Here is a 15,245-nt window from a genome sequence, read left to right as displayed (position 1 = left end):
GGGTTCCCTAAGCACATGCCTTGGAAAGTAACAATCACACACCGTTTTTCCCAATCTTTCGCCAAACACAGCATGTGACGACACTTGGCCGCCTTGATGTTCCACCGTTGTTATATGCAGTTCCGGTCATATTCCCTGCTTTCGTGAACACTGTCTCACCTTTTCAGAGGCTCAGGGTGATTTCCCCCCACCTTTTCTTCAAAGGAAACATTCGCAGGGACACGGTGAACTACAATTCCTGGGAGCCTGTGCAAAAGGGCCGTCGCCGCCAGGGAGAGTGGAAATGGTCAAAAGCACATCCACTTCCCCAAAGCACTGCCGATTATTCCGAGAGCATTCAGGAAGGACTTCGGACGCTACAAGGGATGCTAGGTATTGCTACTTGGGGGGTCTGGTAAGGGTGCATTGGCACCACCATGTCTAACTTTGGCCACAGTCTGCAGAGCGTGGAGTCGGCTCTGCTGAATGCTGAACTTTACTACGATACAATTTTCCTCACATATTTCCGTAGCGCGGTGTCCCTCCTTGCTGGCCACGTTACAAGTAGTTCAGCACAAACTTGCAGCGTCTAGAGTAGAAACAGCAGCCTTGCAGGCCAAGGTGGACCATCTATAGAGAAACCCTTTCGATGTAGGGTGGGGCTTCACCTTTTTATCAACACCCTATCACTGTAGAAATGCCAACCCCTATACCATTAGCACCCCCGGATAGATTTTATGGAGAGGCCAATAAGATACAGGGCTTCCTCACCCAGGTATTATTACACTTTAATTGTAAGGCAAAGGTGTTCACTACTAACCAAGCCGGGGTGGCTTTCCTAATATCATACCTCGTAGGAGACACTGCATTATGGGCGGTTCCCTTAGTGCAAAAAGATGACCCCCTACTTTACGATTGGGACGCCTTTAAGGCAGAATTTGAAAACATTTCGATAGGAGAATGCACACGCTATCAGCAGATACAGAATTACTAGAACTCCGGCAAGGTAACAAGGAATTACCTGTGTATTTGACCACTTAATTGGTGGCAGAAGCAAACTTGCCCGAGGAAAAACAGTTTGCTATCTATTACAAGACGAGCTCAAAGATATCATCGCTCAAATAGATCCTCAATCCAGTTGTACAGGTTCAATAAATCGTGCGCTGAGACTAGAACACCGGTTGAGTGATAGAAACGGGGATATGAAAAGGAAAGACAGGCCGAATCTTAAATATGATCGTCCTCGAACAGGGAAGCTAACCTCATGAACCACTATGGAACCTATGAAGATTGGCACCATAAGAGCTGCCCTGACTTCTGAGGAAAAAGACATGCGCAAGAAGAACAGCCTTTGCTTGTAATGTGGTGAAAGGGCCATTTTGTTTGAGAATGTCTCTTGAAACCTCAAAACGGTCGAGGGGGATTTTGAAGAAATTACATACCATCCATAAAAAAGGAGTTGGAAAACTAGAAAGCTCAAGAAACAGATGAGGGGAACCCTCGGGCACTAGCATCATTCCCTCGTTAAACAATGCGACTAAGGCATCTTTGAACCAATTCTTTTTTATCTCCATCAAACTAAAGCTCCAGGAACACTGGGAAGAAAGCCAAACTGTGATAGAATCGGGAGCCACAGACATCTTCATGGATGAAGACTTAGCTTCGGGGCCTACCCTGGTGACAGAAGCACAATCCCCTATAGTCTGGGTTAACAGAACACTCTCTTTGGATTCCAGCTATTGTCTGAAGAATTGTGTATGCCCTTCGGTCTCGCCTTCTCAGGCTTTATCCTCTCGTCAGTGGATCGCCACCACCGCGGAAAGAGATATTGGTTTGCCTGATCAATACTTTGATTATGAGGACGTTTTCAATTAAACACAAGCCGAGACCTTGCCCCCTCATAGACAATATGATTGTCAAACAGACCTCATACCAGGGGCAGTGGTGCCTTGCGGGCGATTCTATGCATTGATGGAAAAGTAGAACGAACACCTGAGACTATACTTAGATAAGTATTTGGATTTTGGGTTTATATGTCCCTCTAAGTCACCTGCAGCTTCACCGTTGTTCTTCATTCCAAAAGCTAATGGGGAGTTATGCGTATGCATCGGCTTTAGGGCATTGAATGATATCAATGTGAAAAACCGTTTCCCTCTGCTCTTAACACCAGTGCTATTGGAACAGGTAAAAAAGGCCACAGTCTTTACCAAAATAGATCTCAAAGTGGCATATCATTTAGTATGAATGAGAAGCAGAGATGAGTAGAAGACCGCTAATAAAACCCGGTACGGCCTATGCGAGTATTTGGTGATGCCCTTCGGGCTATGCAAAGCCCCAGCAGCCTTTCAGTACTTCCTCAATGAAGTACTAAGGGAATGTTTGGACAGGTAAGTGGTTGTATCCATCGACGAAATTCTGATTTATTCAGCATCAGAAGACCAACACATACAACACGTCCGTGCTGTGTTACAAGCATTGGGAGAGAATAAGCTATATTGCAAACTAAGCAAGTGAGAATTCCACGTCCACACAGTCAAATTCCTGGGGGTGATGAATACACCCATAAGACAATCAATGGCAGAGAGAAAGGTGATAGCTGTCAAGGAATGGCCAGAACCCCAGAACGTAAAAGACCTGCAATGTTTCTTGGGATTCGCTAACTTCTACCAGAGATTTATCAGCCAGTTCTCCAAGATGACGACACCCATCACTAAGTTACTTCAGAAGAAAACCATGTTTTTGTGGTCAGAAGAAGCCCAAGCAGCATTCGATGAATTAAAACACGCTTTCACATCTGCACCTGTATTTGCGCATCCCAACCTGGACAAACCATTCATTGTTTAAGCATATGCTTCGGAAATGGCTATTGGCGCAGTGTTGTCTCAGCGCTATGATTCCACGGGGCAGATGCATCCTATTGCTTTTATGTCCCAAAAGCTCAAAGAGGCCGAGAAGAACTATACCATAGCAGAGAAGGAGCTACTGGCAATAAAGACGGCTTTTACCGTATGGCGTCATTTCCTATTGGGGCCAAGGAAAAAGTGACCGTTTACCGAGACCACTAAAACCTCCAATTCATGCACTCTGCAAAACATCTCATGCCTAGACAACTACGTTGGATGCTATTTTTCGAAGAGTACGATTTTGTCATTACTTTCAGACCTGGAAAAGAAAATAGAAAGGCCGATGTTTTGACCAGGCAAGAATCCGTCCAAGAAGAAGAAGAACATCTGGCGAACACCTTCATACATCCAAAAAGGGTGATTTGTGCAGTGCAAACCAGCAATTTCTTATAGAAAGCGGCACGTGGTATTCAGACTTTCAAGTGGAAAACATGACTTAGAAGCCACACAGAGTGGAGAATAAAGCAAGGCATCCATATAAAAGGGAATTGAATACTGGTACCCACAAAACAACTACAAAAACAGGTATTTCAGTGGTATCACAAGATACCTATCGCCGGACATACTGGATTGGAAAAAACATTGGAAAAAGTCTATAGACAGTTCTGGTTGCCTGCCATGAGATTAGACATTTCCACCTGGATTAAAGCATGCGACATCTATGTGCAAATGAAGACAGATCATACTAAAACGCATGGGTTGTTACACCTGTTACCTACTCCGGACACACCTAGGGAAAATATCTCTATCGATTTTATAGTCGTCTTCCTCAAGATCAAGGATATACCACAGTTCTGGTAGTAGCAGACTATCTCACCAAGATGGGGCACTTTATAGCTTGCAAAAAAGTACCCTCAGAAAGGCAATTAGCTAAATTACTGCTGCTTCACATTGTCAGATTACATGGACTCCCAAAGAAAATCGTATCTGACAGTGATTCTCAATTTACAGCTCGATTTTGAAAAGTGTGGTGCACTGTGTTACAATTCCAAATGGCCCTCTCCACGAGCTTTCACCCACAGACTGATGGCCAAACATAAAGGCTAAATCAAACAATAAAACAATACCTACGTTGTTACGTAGACACCAACACAGATGCATAGGTTGATTGTTTGTGGTTAGCCGAAATAGCGTACATAGTTCAAAACACTGTTCTACACATACTACCCCTTACTACAATACTAATGGTTACCACCCAAGATTACTCCCTTTTATCCATCCTGGCCCAGAATTTGCTCTTCCAGAAGTTCAAATCAGAGTAGCGCATATTCAAGAAACCCTAAAGGAGACACAGAGGCATTTACAAATAGCGAAAGCACAATCCAAAAAAGGGGCAGATAAACATCGAAGGCCAAGCCCTGTATGTAAAAAATGAGTTGTTGTGTGGTTATCAACCAAGAACATTCTGTTTAAGAAAAACAACACCTTCAACCCCAAATATGTAGGTTCCTACAAGATTGTGAAGTGTGATAATACTGTGGCAGTAAAACTAGCCTTGCCTGCTAATTTAAAGATTCACCCTGTGTTTCATGTCTCACTGCTTAAACCCTGAGTTACACCCGTTAAGAAAAGACCTAGTCCCATATGGGTGGACAGGGAGAAAGAATATGAGGTATCCAGAATCCTTGATACAAAGATGAGGGGGAGACAAAGATGGTATTTAGTCGCCTGGAAATGGTACGGGCCAGAAGAACATTTATGGGAACCTGCAACAAAGATACATGCCTCCAGGTTGATAGCTGCCTTTCATAGAAACCACCCAGGGAGAAAATAGCTCTAGACATGGTTCTCTGGAAGATGGATGTACTGTCATATTCCCCGCATGTAATGACGCTTGGCCGCCTTGATGTTCCCCTGTTATTATATGCAGTTTCTGTCATATTCCCCGCTTTCGTCAACCCTGCCTCACCTTTTCACGGGCTTAGTGCGATTTCTTCCAACCCCCTTTTCTTCAAAGGAAATGTTCGCCGAGACGCTGTGAACTACAATGCCCGTGAGCTTGTGCTAAAGGCATGTCGCCGTCGGGAGAGCAGAAATGGTCAAAAGCACATCCGCTTCCGCGCAGCATTGATGACTATTCTGAGAGCACTCAGAAAGTATTTCGGACGCTACAAGAGATGCTCGGGGTTGCTACTTGGGGGGCCTGGTAAGGGTGCATTTGCACCACCATTTCTTACTTTGGCCACAGTCTGCCGAGCGTGGGGTCGGCTCTGCCAAATCCAGAACTTTCCTACGATACAATTTTCCTCACATATTTTCATAGTGCGATGTCTCTCCCTGTTGGCGAGACACACGTTTGTTGTCTCATCCAGGTGGCAGGGATACCGGCGTTTCCATGTAATATGACTAACTATCCCTGACTACTTGTTGCTCGTATGAGTTACCCGGGCCAGGAGGAGGTTCAAACTGGCAAAACCTCTTTAACTCATTATCTCCGTATTCCCTTCATTGGCGAATTCACATTGTGTATCTTCATGCGGAGGGGAGTGTTGGGCTCTTATTATTTTCCTTGAAGAAAAGACTTCAAACATCAGACCGAGCACAGTAATTTTGGTATCACCAGGTGCAGATACCGCGAGTGCGCTTTTATCTTCAGACCTTTTTTTTATTATTTGATTGTTATTTGTGTTGTCCTTGTCGTATTCTGAGGTATACCTCCCAAGGCATGAAGTGTGTAATGCTGGTGGCATATAGTGCTCTTGTTTATTTTGAATGCCTCACTGAAAAATAAGTGAGGAGTGAGTTGTGTAAATTCACATTCAGAATCCTTACACGATTTACATATCTTTCTATATATATGTATTCTTTTCTATGCTCAAGCCTCACATTATAACAGGGAATTGCAGAAGAGCATTTTGCTACAGCCTCTTACAACCCTGTGACGCAAGGCACTTGTTACACCCGGTTAGGTTCGGATCATTAGAGAAACAATTATTTGGGTAATGCCTACTGGTAATCTTTCTGTTGTGTTTCCTACATTGTTATCATAGTGGGCTCATGCAAGAAGGTTCCTGGTATCTATACTGTGCTGGTTAAATAGGAACTCATCTGAACCGTTACCTTTTCTCTCCTTTACAGGTAGTTATTGTTTACATAACCATAATAAATGTAATGTAGGAAGGATACAATCTGTCACTCATAGGTTCTCTGTTTCCTGTCATTTCAGGGCTCCTTCCCCGCTGTCCCCATCCTTTCCTTCCCTCGCTTGATCGCTTAACTGATCTGTGCTATAATAGCATGCAGACTTGAAGCTATCGAGAGGTGGACCATTTTTGAGCATCATACCTTTTGCAAATAGACCAAAAGCACTGCATTCAGAAGTTTAATGACAGCAGCTTTGGCCATTCATTTGTGATCACCTCCAGCTGCTTGATAGATATTGTTACACTGGCCACAAACTGCCCAGCTGACGGGGCAGGGCAAGCTGCAACCTCCTTCTTATGAAATGAGACCAGGCTCCAAGCCTCTATGTGAGACCCACTTTCCTTGAGGATGACCGGCTGTTCCTTGTTCCCATGGTAATGTCCAATTTACCCTGGCTGACCTCCACATCAGCTGCAATGTTGATGTAGGTGGGAGTTATTAGTAGCGATGCAGCCAGGGTAATGGTGTAACTGGTGTCAGTAGCAGTAGGGGCCACAGAGGTTGCAGCAGCCCTGGTGAAGGTAAGACTGATGGGCTGGGGAGCCACAGTAATACTTGCATGGACAACAGGTGCAATCAAGGGAGAGTTGTAATCTCCTGGTACATTTAACTGGTGGCGAGGCATGCCTGTTGGATGGAATTTCATCATCCTACAGCGCAGTGTCACCTTCAACTGGAGTAATCAGTCCATCAATTGCTGTTGTGAAATTGCTCTAATTTATTGAAAATTGCACAAGCCCTGTTTTGTTAACACATGCAAAAAGAACTATTGATGGACGGAATGCAGAACAAATCAAAACATTCACCCCCAGTCAAGAGATCTGGGTTAAATCCATTATTCTTTTGCTCACCATGCCACCCCAGTTTAGACCTGGCCATATGCAAATCAGTATAAACCCTGTGCATCATGGGAACAGTCCAGCCCGAACTGCCAAGCCAGGTCCTCCCTGGACCGGAAACAAGCATCCTAGGACCGGTTTCGGGGTTTCACCCCTATTCAGCCAGAATAGCTTGATTCCAGTGGCATGGAAAGCACGGGACTCACGTCTGAGCATACCCATCCCACTCGGGGTGACAAATGCAAAAAGAACTATTGATGGATGGAATGCAGAACAAATCAAAACATTCACCCCCAGTCAAGAGATCTGGGTTAAATCCATCATTCTTTTGCTCACCATGCCACCCCAGTTTAGACCTGGCCATATGCAAATCAGTCTTGACCCTGTGCCTCATGGGAACAGTCCAGCCCGAACTGCCAAGCCAGGTCCTCCCTGAAGGCAGTAAGTGCACCGCCATTGAGTCTACACTGAGTTGGTTATGATATCTGAGTGACTTCTATCATGCTATATCTATGCTTCAGAAAGTGAGTGACATTTCAACATTGAACAGTTTCTGCTGAGCATGTGTTATCTACAATTAGCTGTATGGCAAGTTTTTACCTCATTCATACTGTGCTATGCAATATCTGATGAATTTGTGGTAAGGGGAGGGAAATGCATGACATATTTTCAATTCTTTAATGGCAGATGATGTGCTCAGTATGGGCTTTATATTGTGCAAAATGGTGCTGGTTTGTTAAAGGGTGGAGTTAAGGTCCAAGAACAAGCTCCACTCCCGCACCCCAATGATAGCCTGATTTGGATGATGTGATTATGATGTCATTCAAAGGACTGGTATTTTCCCTCTACAGCTGTTTCATGGCACACCAAAGTTGCACTGATCTTATTATTTCCTTTCCACAGAGGCACCTCATGTAAATTGGGACGCGTACCAAACCTTCACGTCTTGTCCATGGAGAGACCTGTAAATTGTGAACTGTGCCTCAGGCTCACTGTGCTTCTGGCAACGTGCTATGTCAAGGATTTCCTTACTGGTATCACCTTGGTTGTAAAATTATTTCACCATATGGCCGACTACAACAGCTTTAGTGAAGCATTTGTAAGTAGCATCCATAATTTCATTGCTTCCCTCATAGCTATTGCCATGTTGGTAGCTCAGACTCCTGCTCGACCTTATCAAACACACACACTAACAATGACAGTTTGTTGAGCCAGACCTCAAATGTCTCAGATCGCCAGACATCTGTGCCATTTCTTGAAATTAGTTGAGTGGATTGCATAACTCTGCTGCCCATTGCCTTACCACAAACAAACATTGCTTCAAAGCCTACTCATTTGCTATCTCGTCTCCCTTCTGCACTGAACGTTATAAATACTATAGATGTGAGTACACACAAGATTGGCAAATACTTGCCAAAATGTAAAGTGGCTTTCACTTAGGCTGCACCACAGGTCATAGTTTTTAAGGATCTTCCATAAACAGCAGAACCTTTTCTTCTTGCTTTCCCAACCCAATGTCCTACTTCAAAGGTATTGTGAGTTACTGTACAGTTGTACTTATCCAGGTGAGTCATCTGATGACCCTCTGAGTATAACAGGTGATGTATCACCCTGAACTCACTTTGCTATTTCTTATGAGAACTGAAGAAGGAAATCTAAAAATGTAAAAAAGATATTTCCACAAAGCCTGCAATTCTCCACAGCTTGCTTTTATTCATATTTTTCTGTTAGTAAATCAGTGTGTTCTCTTACTAGTTTAAAGTGGCTGCTGCAAACAACTCATGGAAGCTCTTGGTAGGATTTAAAAATCATTTGTGACAGCTTGCAATATGAAAGTTAGCCTCCCCTTTTACCTATATCTTCTCCCCAAGGTATTTGTGTTTTGTCCATGCAGCTAGACCACTCCAATGAAGCAGGGTAGTCTCTCCTCAACTCCAACCAATACACCTTAGCCCAGGTGAACAACGGCTTCTTCACTTTGTACTTCCTAAATCTTTCATCATATCAACATACACCCCCTTCCACTGTTCAGTTGCACCCTTTCATTTCCCCAGTGTATTTCTGTAAACAGCATACAGAATGTGTGTCAATTACTAAGCCTGATCTACCCTTAATGATTATCTTTACACTCTTTTGGGATTACTAACTCTGGTCTAAGCAGGTGTCAAAAAATTGTGATAAGCACTTCTCTTCCCCTCCTCTGGCAACTATGTAAACATGTTGAAGTATTTGTATCTGAGAACCATCTCACTTGACCTATGCTCCTTTTTTCCCCTATCACTTTTATCTGACCATCAACATGGCGGCCTCTATTGTGTGGCAGATTAAAACACTACACCAATTACTTTCTACATTGCTCCAGCTCTTCACAACCGTCCACATCTTTCTTCTTACCTTCCTTTCTGTCATCTGCTGCACCTGAATTCATTTTATCACTATTTATTATAGCCTATAACAATATTATTGCCAAATAAAATCTCTCCCAGTTCAGTCACCTCTTCACCAACAGTTGTTTACCTCATTTAGGCCACCTTCCTTGGCCTGAGTTGCTTCTTTTACTTCACCTGAACCACTCGGTGTGTCTCATTCCCTCATGAGGCACTGGGCAGCATCTCCAAATACTCTATTATTTCTTTATTGTCCCCATCCATATTCCCTTCCTTCACTTAATGTAACTCATGGTTTTTGCTTCCTCTTCTTTTTTAACTATTTGGTTTCAACTCATCCAAAGCTTCTTTTGCTTCTCTTTCACAACCCTTATCATTTATGCTAATTTTGCCACCCATTCCAAAATCACCACCTTCAGATGCATCCTTGTTGCCCTCAAAACATTCCCTAGAATCTTTGTTAAGCCCCGAGCTAGACTGACAGGGAGCCTTGGGGCATCAGGATTGTCTCTGCAGCACATGGAGAGTCAGTCTTATATCCTCTGCCCGTTATATGTGTATTTTCCTTGCAACAGAGGTTATGCCCTGCTTATACTGCTGGGTCAAGTAGTGACTACTACTTCAAGACTTGATATAATAGGCACTGCAGGATCAGGCCCGCTTTGTGTCTTTGTGAGTGATAGAGCAGGGTTTCTTGAGTTTCAATATCCTTGTGAAATCATCAAACAGAATCCCCCACCGGTCGTATGGATCTTTGATTGTCGACGTGATGTGAAGTGTAACAAAGAAGTTAACATCAGAAATACATTCCAAGTACTCTGAAACCAGTAAGGATCAACAAAAGATGAGGGTGTCCAAACCATAAAGGTTTTATTAACAAATTTAGTTCAGGTTATATATCAAAACAATAAAAAAACTGATAGCAAAATATGGTACTGGCGTACATATTTAAATGTTAACACAGTCGAAATTTATAATTAATCAAAACAAATAAGCAAAACAGTATAACAAGCAGCAAGCAAAATATGACCCAAGCAGGTTCCATAAAGGAGCCTCCCTATTCTAAATATAGTATTGAAAGTAGTTTAGGGGAAATTCCATAAGAAATGTGCTAGCATCAGATGAACACATTTGAGGTTTAATGGAAAGAGTCTGAGTATTCAAGCATGAAACTTAACTCTATGGGCAAGGAAAATCATCAGAGATGACAAGTGGTCATCTCTCAGCAGAAGTCAGGCTAGGGTTTGAACTGCTATTCTAAAGAGCACACAACCAAAGCATGAAGGAAGTTTCCAGAAGAACTCTCCTTATCATCTTCCACTGAAAAAAACAATCAAAAGACAGTGTTCTCAGAGAGCAGGGTAGACTTCCTAGTGTCCCAACTTCCATCAAAGAAGCAATCATCTGGGCAACTTTGGATATAACATCAATCAGATCCGCTTGGTATAGGATGGTGTCTCCCACTGACTCAGTCTCCACATCCGTGGTCAAAAGTTAATCAGAAGATCAGTAGTCTGCTAGTCTAAAACAATGAACAAGGAACCAATTCGAAGCTAACGAGGATATAGATAAGACCCCTGCAAAGAAAGGGAAAACAAGACACTTGCAAAATATTTTATAAAGTGTAACATGAACACTTACTCTTGGTTGCAGATGCGGCTGGCACTAAATTTAAACAGATTCTTAACTAATGCAGTTAGCATAAGTGATTATGTCAAATGCAATTTCAAAGAACACATACATTCCTTTCTTGGTGTTTACATTTATTTTAATGCAGCTAAATATATGTGTGGCTCTCATTAAAAGGAATATACAGCCACTTACTGCAAATGATTAAGAAAATGCACACATATTAATATAATTAAACACATGTTGATTATAAAAGTTGCATATGAAAGAGGTGGGCACTAAACTATGCTGCTCCATGATCTAGTAGCTGCTCCTGATTCAATGACTCAGTAAGCTTGGTTGTGGGTTGTATGGGACTGCAGCCTCTGGATTAGTCCAGTGGCATATTGCCCACATTTTGACCCCCGGTTCCTGATTACTATAGGACTTGCCTGGTTATCCTAGTCCCCAATTGGTATCTCAGAACATTGTATGCAGAAATGTTGTTAAAATAAATATAATGTCCTAAGTACTGATAACAAATATATTGCCCCATTGGATGTCGACATTCTATTATTAACTCCAATTGGGCAATATGTGGATGAAAAATATTAGGATACAATATTTATGTCTGACAACATACTAACAATATTCTGGTATTGTATGATTGCCTAGTCAGGTCAATCTTGCTGTCTGGTTGCTCTGTCAACAATGAAACCCTGCATGCCCTTTGGTAGTCCCATTGGCACCCAACCGTATAGGTTGCCATGGTAACATAATGGCTGAATACAGTGTCCTTATACCCTTTTATACCAATTTGTTGCAAACCATGCAACTCAAGGGCACCTACTGCCTTTCTAGTGACTTGTTACATAATTTTGGGACCAGGGATGGGTCCCCAAGTTACACTGCAGAATTGAGCTGAAGCAGCAGTGCAAGGCAGCTATCTCAGAAAAGTCGCATTTTGTACAGGGAGGCCATTCCTCAACTGAACAAAGATTCCTTGGGTCATGGGCCATCGCATGCCCTCAAAGGATGCATTATCCTCTGCAGAATGGGGTTGAGCAGTTTATGAGATGCCATTTGAACTACCAGGCCCCAATGGCACAAAAATACTATCCCAGTAGAAACTGCTGAAAATTGAAGGACTGACTTTGTAAATATGTTAGGTAGTCTGTGAGGAGAGATGCTACATTTAAAATATTGTGGCCTGATTCCAAAAATTAATCTGAGACAAAATCCAAACTTTACAACTTTCGGTATTCACAGAAGGCATTTAGGAGTACTAAAGTTAAAGTTAGGATTTTTTCTACGTTAAACTTAAGTTTTGGTCTTAAGTTAAACTTAAGACAAACTTAGGTTTAACTGAGAAAATACTAGTCGTAAAGTTAGGATTTTGTCTTAGCTAAACTTAAGTTTGTCTTAAGTTTAATTTATTACCAAAATGTAAGATTAACTGAAACACAATCCTAACTTTAGTACTCCTAAATGCCTTCTGTGAATACCAAAAGTCATCAAGTTAGGATATTGTCTCAGATTACTTTTGTGAATTGGGCCCTTTGCGATCGGGAAAAATAAATGGATCAGGGAAATATGATAGAGATATGTAGGTTCCTCAATAATAAAGCTATGGAGTATGAGGTGAAGATATGTGAGGTGAATTTTTCGTAAAATCGAAAAGGGAGAATGACATGCAGGAGAAGTGCAGGAGTAGCATAGGAAATACTGGGAAATCTAATGAGCATGCTCACAGGGGAGTGCTACTGATATATGCAGTCTCTACATTTGAGGCAATCAGGCTTACAGCATGTTTTACATTTTTAGAGAAGTCACGGCCAACCTTTTATTATGATTTGCTGAAATGCAATGCAGTATCAGGCATTTCAGAAGTTTGTTACCACTACATTATTCTTTGGGCCTAATTATAAGTGGCTCGTTTAATTCTGTCGTGAACTCCTATTTACACACGGGACGAAATTATGAGTTTGTCTTTGTTCAACATATCAGATAATTATCGGATGCATTAAATAACCCAACATTCGTTAACTTGCGTCAGGTCAACCCTGACAAAATTTGACAGGGTAAACATATGGTTATTACTGTGGCATGCGGATTTTGGTGCTTAAACAACATCTGCATGTTATTCCCTATAAACTCATAATAGATGTTATTTATCGCATATACTAAATAACGTACCCGTTAGTATTGTTATTTATCAGGTGCGATAACTAACACCTTAACTCATAATCAGGCCCTAAGCCATTTGAATGTGATAAATGGTCACTATTAATATAAAAGCTAATTTATCTCACTACAACGTTATTCTAAATGGGGATCTAGCTTTTAGCTTTGCAATGTTAGGACGGAGGGACATGGGAAGTCATAGTGGGTCTAGTGGCTCTTATTTTTGGCCATTTATGAAGTATATAAGTAAATTAAATTGGCTTTCATTAACATTTCCAATGTACTTGTGAATTATTTGCGAATTCTGGCAAATGACCAAATGTATCATTCAGGGACTGCGTTTTTATTTACTTCATGAGCTGAGCAGCATTATCTCTTTAAAAAACACATAACGTCTGTAGTTGCAATGCATCCAGTGTAGTTCATACCTTAGAGATCATTTTCACACTTCATTATACTAACTTTAGCCGATATTCTATGAATAATAGAAAGGTATTTGTATTCTAACCACCTTCAAAGCTCTCTAATGTAGAATCTAAAGCAGAATCTAAAGCTATCAGAGACAAGCCATCAGCACTGTAATTGGCAGATACAAATCTTAATTGATTTTTTTAATGGCTGTAAAAAAAGAGATTGTTTCTGAATATAAAATGAGTAAGATAAAACAAGACTCCGTTTTCTATTCTTTACAAGTTCTCTTAAGCTTAGAAGCTGCAATATTGATGCCATGCCAATAATAGAGAAGCAAATGCAACGTAATTATTGCAACACAAATAAAAAATAAATCCTTAAATAGGAACTGCTGAAAATCAGCAAACTTATCCGTGTAAACCTTGTTCTCTGAGAATAATACCCTTTCTAACGTAAGAGTTAGCAAAAAGTAAAACGTAGATATGATATCATTTTTGGAGACTATGCGTCTATTACATTGATATTAAAGTTACTTTATGATTGCCGTCTTCTGAGAAATTTGAAATCACTTCCTAATGCTGATGCAACATTTTACAATTGTTTGCCATTTTTATGAATGTAACCGTTGCTTAATAGAAGTGGTGGGCTTCACAGAAAGGTTGCTGTAAGGGAATGTGCAATACACCCTTCTGCCCTCTGCTGCATCTCATATGTTTTGCTCTCCTTGGTGCCATTTTTGACCTTTATGAAGCACATGAGATCTGTATATTTCTGTTTGAACCCTTAAGTGACGAGTGCTGAATCCTTTTTTAACATTCGGTACAGTTTGCGATTTAGCCTTTGTATCTCTTGTTCCACAAAAGATATCCAGGCCACATTTGCATTCTTTGGGCCTGTACTCGTCACACGTGTGATAGATATCCCATCAGCCTTATTCCCAGTGCCATAAAATAATGCACATGTAATAAGGTGAACGGAATATCCATCACGTTTGTGACTGAGTATACCATCCACAGAACTCTAAGTGAGACACTTTGTCCCTCCCACACGTTAGAAATTGTAAAGGAACACAGGATTTGTGATTTTGCCCATAGGGACATGAGAAAAGTAGTTTTTGTTTAAAAAATATGAAAAAGTGCTGTGCAAAATAATTTCTCTTTTTTATAACAATGGTATCAGCAAAAGGTTTACTGTGCTAACATCACCTTTTCGCCAGCTTTTAGAAACATAGGGTCTGATTATGAGTCTGGCGGTCCATGGACGGCCAGACTCATGGTTTCGCAGCGGTGGCAGTCCAGCCACTGCCGCATCTGCGGTGTGACCACCCCATTACAAGTTGGGTGATCGAAACCGCATAACATTGTGGCAACTGCCAGGCATCAGAGATCCGTAGTGGTGGCACAGTGGTCTTGAGGCTGCAATATGCTTTGCGGGGCCTCCGTGGTCACACCAAGCATATTACGAGTTTCCTCCCTGCCACGGTTTTCATGGTGGTTCCTCCTCCATAAAAACCGTGGCAGAGAAGAAACTAAGGGGGCCATACAGGGCCCCCTGTTGCCTCTAGGACGTTGGGTGCAGGCAGGAGGGCATATATTTTTCCCTCCTGTGTGCATGCACGGCATTGACCGCACCAGTCCATGCCGTTCAGGTACTGCCTTTGACGTTCCCATTGTGGTGCCTATTTCATAGGCACTGCTGTGGAAAGGCCAAAGACCTACCTGCCAGTGACTAAAATAATCATATTCTGGAGGGCGGTTCTTACACAGGTTTGGTGATGCGAGAGCTGGGCA

Source organism: Triturus cristatus, chromosome 6 (assembly GCF_964204655.1).
Source record: "Triturus cristatus chromosome 6, aTriCri1.1, whole genome shotgun sequence".
Classification (NCBI taxonomy): Eukaryota; Metazoa; Chordata; class Amphibia; order Caudata; family Salamandridae; genus Triturus; species Triturus cristatus.
This window is presented reverse-complemented; position numbering follows the sequence as displayed.